Genomic DNA, 5,643 nt, shown 5'->3' with positions numbered 1-5,643 from the left:
CGTCCTCATTCTTCAAATGACAGCTACGTGACAGGTGGCAGTAGGTGATGGGGAAAACAAGCGGAGCGGAGGAAACCATGAGCGCTACGTTTCAGTCTGTCTGTAAATGTACAGTGCAGGTCACCGCCGGTACGTTTATTAAAGTCTGTCTGTTGTTTTCCAACTATTAGAAAGGCAGTTAGCGCTAGAATGAATTCAAAATGAATGAAATGCTCAAGGCCCATGGTGCATAATACAAGATTACAATAATCAACTTACAGGACAAGACTCAAATGTATTACTACACTACACGAGACAAAAGAGGAACAGATATATTAAGGTGGAGTGAACGTGGTTTGGCTGGAGAGTTGTAAAGTGCGTAGTTCAACACGTATCTGACTCTATACTAACATCAGCCTCATAAATAAAAATAGCAGCAGCAGAGGTCAGTAATAATGCTGTAATAATGTAATAATGCAAAGTAACATTAAATACATGCATTCAACTACTACTTTGGATTGTTACAAATACTTTGCTTTAAAAGTACCAAATACACAAACACAAACTTTTTGTGAAATTTTCCTTCACAAAAAGAATCAGATCTGACCTTTAACGCTTTGAAGGAGAGATGGAGCAGATGGAGTAGGGGTGGAATCCTCTCCAGTGTAGAGCACACCTGTATGTAAGATGGCTTGTTGGTGGGAGGCCCCAAAGTGAACTGACTGTATCTCAGTAGCATATTGGCAGGAATCGTCCACATGTATCAGACATTCTTCAGATGACATGTTTTTCTTAAGTTCTCTGGTGTAAGCAAACTGTCCTCTCAGTCTTACAGGTGATTTTGAAGGACATGCTCTCGTTTTCATTCGACTTCTTCACCTCTCTTGTCTCTGTCCCCCACTGTGTACATGTCACCTAGCGTCAGCATCATCCGTGTTGTCTAAGGGAACGTTCATCAGCTTGCATGCAGTGCAGTCTCCATACATACATTCCTTGTTTGGCTCACAAGAGATGCTCTCCAGCAGAGTCTCAAGATTTCTGTGATTCAGAATGTTCATTTCATGAAGCTTGTCTACCACAAAGGCTAGATATTCATGCTGCTTGCAAAGGCAACTCTCCCTGTCAGCATTAGTTGGACGGACGACCCAAAATGGCTTCAATCGGCAGAACAAGGCATAAGACATCACTCTGCTTGCATTTTCACTGAGGAACTTCTGGTGGAGATTTTTCATGGTGTCCATGAGGAATCTTTTTTGCATTTTGATTTTGTTGTATGTTTTTGTCTGCTTCCTTCCTGTAGTTACTCGGCTTACGTTCAAAGAAGGCAGTTGCATCTTGTTTCACAAAGCCAGGTATGCTACAGTTCCCTCGCCTGGTGTAGGAACACAGATCATCCACTTTGTTGTTCCACCTTTTTTGGGAAAATCCCTGTGCGAAACTTCGGAGACTGTATTTTTTTTTCTATGTTGCCCGTGAATATTCTTGATAGGATTTGCTTCTCCTTGTCTTTTCTTGTACTTTCATATTTGGCTCTCAAGTCAGTTAGCAAGGCATTGTGGTAAAGCAGGGTTTTTCTCACTGTTTTATTTGTCGTTGTGTTTTTGACCGGAGGAAGAGTGTTTTCTGTAAAAGACGATATTATCTTTTTCTAAAACTCTTTCCTTTCTTTTCTTTGTGCAGACTCAGTTAACATTGGTTTATCTAACCCAAAGTACTTTAGTCAGTTGAGCCATCGAGTCTTTTTCTCTCACTTTCTTTTCCACTGTCCATTTATGTTCTCTCTCTCTCTGTCTCTCACACACACACACATGGCATTACATGCTGGATGTTATTTCTTACTACTATAGTCTTAGTTCGTGGACATTGTATTTACAAGGTTAATACAATGTTATTAGTAATCACTATTATCTAACTACCCAACTTCCCTTAACTCTAACCTTGAGGGCCCTGCTGTCGTCCATCTGCAGAGGGGCTTTCTGGCGGTGTTTTGAGCTCAGAGGCTGTCCTGGCTACTCTACTCTTTCTTTGGGCTTCTTTCCATTTCTTCCTCTTTGTGCTCTCTGGCTGAGATCCTTGAATGCTGTTTTTTTCCCCCCAATTTTTTCTCCATTTCATGCGTTCTGTTTCTAAATAATTCTGTCTCCTCTCTGGATCTGCATCTCGTCTCTGGCGATAACGCCTCTGTTTCTCAGCTGGTGTTACAGCCATTGAATGTGCAAGCAGATTAATCAGTACATTTCTCCTATTTGCATACAGCTGGGAATATATATATATATATATTTTCCTTCATCAAAGGCCATGACAAATGCGGAGAGGACACGGAGAGGATTGCCAAAAGTAAGCATATTTATTGTAACAACTTAAACAATTAAACTAATAATTAACAATGTAGAGTGTGTTAGTCAGTGACATCAGTGGTGTAGATGATGATGAGTGACAAGTTTTTAGGAGTGTTAACAAAACATAGTAACAAAACAGATGTGCTGCTGCTGCTGCTGGCAGGAGTGGGACCAGATCAGAGAGAGAGCGAAAGCAAAAGGGCCAACCTCACCCTGCACTAAACTCGCAGTCAAGAACCATCTTGTGCAAAGGTGCTGGAAACACACTCAATCCCATTCCAACAAAGTCACCAGTATCTGTATCCCCTGAAAAAAGTTACACAGAATTAATATAGGAGATGTAGGCCCCCCGTATCCCTCAGGATCTTCAGTGGGATTTTAACGTCACTATCCATGAGTGACACAGACCCGTCTCGAATGAAAGGAGCACAAGCTGCCAAAACATCTGCTTCACAAATGGGAGCTGAACACACCTCAGAAACAGTCAGTTTTAACAGATGCAGCAAATGCCACAGGTAACATTAGCTTTCATTCCCTTTGTCTTAGTCTTTAACACAGCACAATCCACCTTCCAATGTCCCCATTCACGACAGTATTTACAGACATTATTATTGTCAAATGTACGACTTGTTTTACCGTCAGGTTTCATATGAACCCACCATATCAGACGACGCATCAAAACCACTACATCGTGCACCAAAATCAGGAGCTACATGACGCTCCCTGAAAATACTCTTATGGAGTAACACATACCCATCGGCTGCAACAGCAGCGCCCCCGCCGTAGCCACGTTCCGTTCTGAGATGTATGTGGAACCCGTTCTGGCAGAGTATTTTTAAACTGCTCCATTATTACCAAGTTGCACAGATCCTCAAAGGTGGTGACTTCAAGTGCAGTTAACCACCGCCTAAAGTGAGTTGAAAGGTCTCTCCTTTTCCTAAGACCTGAAACGTTGGCGAAATGCTTCTGGTACAAAAGAACAGACTTTATTTTATCATTGCTAGAGCTATCTTCAGGACTTAAAGACGCATACGCCTCTTGTGCTTTCCCAGAAAGCACACACTGAAGCATCAGAGTCACGTTCAGGCCAGTTCCTGGCCTTAGCGACACGTTCAAAAAAAATGTGTCTGGGTCTTTTTCATCAGATGGTGGCAACAAGCGCAAGTTACTTATATCAAAACTGTCAGATGATCTGGACTGCAGCTGGCCGCCATGAGCCTCACTGGACAATAAGCCATCCCCGATCATTGACAACCGATATTCCTTTAAGTCCTTTTCGGTGCTCTGGCAAAATCTCTTCACTTCCAGTTGCATCATCAACATCTCTTTCTGTTGCTCAAAAGTTAACCCATGTGTCGTTGTACTCTGACATAATTCCAGCTACTAGTAACTTAGATTTAACAGCCAATTTAATGGTTTCCTTGACACGTTTGCCTCCGACCACCTCCAGTGAATAATGCTCAGGATTCTGGAGCAACTGCTCTTTTGTGCATTTATGGAGCGGCAATAAATGCTTCAACTTCAAACATGTTAAATTGCCAATATAACAACCTGGAAAAACTAAATGTACTTCACTCAGACAAGATAGACACCCGACATTCACCTGTGTGCACAAAGGCTTAATCCCAACGTGGTTCGGAGTTTCCCCGCTATCTAAAACCAGTACGACTAACTAAGCTCCCCCCTAGTCTTCACGTGGCTAGTTGTGGTGGGTATTTATGCACTACAGACCGCTGGATCAGGAAAGCGACGGGCGAACGAGCAACACTCCCGAAACCACGGACATGCTCCCAAGCAACAGCCATTGCCATGTTCGCCACCACACTACCCCCCAAACAGCTCAACGAACCCAAAGGGGAAGGTCGCTACAACCTACAAGGGAAAACTCATTACCACTACACAAAACTACACACAGGCAACCCGGCAAATGTCAAGTGCTTTATTAAAGCCAAACTATAGGTAAGAAACAGTACACACAAAGAGCAAAAAGCTTACCGACAAATCATCCTCAAGTGCGTGTTCTTCCTGTTAATCCAAAAAAAAGTTTACCAGCCCACACCTGCCCAGGTAAACCACAGAACAAAGACAGCTGAGCGCGGCATGAGCGCTCTGAACAAGCTCTACGCATCCACGCATCAGATCTACGTGTGAAATACAAAGCAGACTTACAAACTACCTGGCTCAAAGGCCATGACAAATGTGGAGAGGACACGGAGGATTGCCAAAAGTAAACATATTTATTGTAACAACTTAAACAATAAAACTAAGTGTGTTAGTCAAATAAATATGAGAAAAAGTTAATAATTGCAGGAGACACTTACTTCACCCCAGGCTAAGCTGTTCCCAAAAGGCAGATGATGTCACTTCTAAAGAGTAATGTGATATGTGGGTCAGTCCAATATTACTTTTCATTAAAGTAACAGGGCTGATGAGAGATGTAGGTACACAAGTAAAATCCATCCATCCATCGTCAACCGCTTATCCTGCGTACAGGGGGCTGGAGCCAATCCCAGCTGACTTTGGGAGAAAGGCGGGGTCCACCCTGGACAGGTCGCCAGTCCATCGCAGGGCCACACATAGAAAAACAACCACTCACGCTCAGGCTCACACCTAAGGACAATTTAGGGTCACCAATCAACCCGGGCCGCATGTCTTTGGACGGTGGGAGGAAACCGGAGCACCCGGAGAGAACATGCAAACTCCACACAGAAAGGCCCGGGGCAACCGGGGTTTGAACCCACTCACGGCCAGTCTTAAAATACGTAATTTAAGAAGAAGAGGATACATTGAACTTTGACGAATGCATTTTGTTTATTATTATTTTTGTATATTTTGTACTTTAAAGGCTATTGGAAGAAAAACTACGCTGTGTCAAAAGTCATACAAATGTTATTTATTGCTTAATTATGGCATTATATTATTCATTTGCATCTTACATTAAGAGAAACAATTTCATATGATGAAACCTTCAAAGTATAAATGCTTAACTTGAACATAGTGCATATTATATGCAAATATATCAGAGGGACACAAAGACCATCCATTTCGTAGAATGACCCTTATGAAGGAAAGTTTTATATATTATTTTATATCATATTTTCTGGTTTACCTCTGATGTCCTCCGGCTGCTCTGCCTCAGCTCTGTGATATGTGGAGTTTCCTGATGGACAGATAACTTTACTTGTCATTAAGGCTGCAGTAAGCTGTAGCTACTGCTAACTGTAGTTGCCATTATCAGCTGACTCGGCCTGAATTAGGGGCTCCCAGTGATCCAAAGCTTGTCTACTAACAGAGGTGTAAACACCAAAACAACCCTGGAGCACGA

Source organism: Micropterus dolomieu, linkage group LG04 (genome assembly GCF_021292245.1).
Source record: "Micropterus dolomieu isolate WLL.071019.BEF.003 ecotype Adirondacks linkage group LG04, ASM2129224v1, whole genome shotgun sequence".
Lineage (NCBI taxonomy): Eukaryota > Metazoa > Chordata > Actinopteri > Centrarchiformes > Centrarchidae > Micropterus > Micropterus dolomieu.
The sequence above is the reverse complement of the archived record's forward strand: the minus strand, read 5'-3'. Positions refer to the sequence as shown.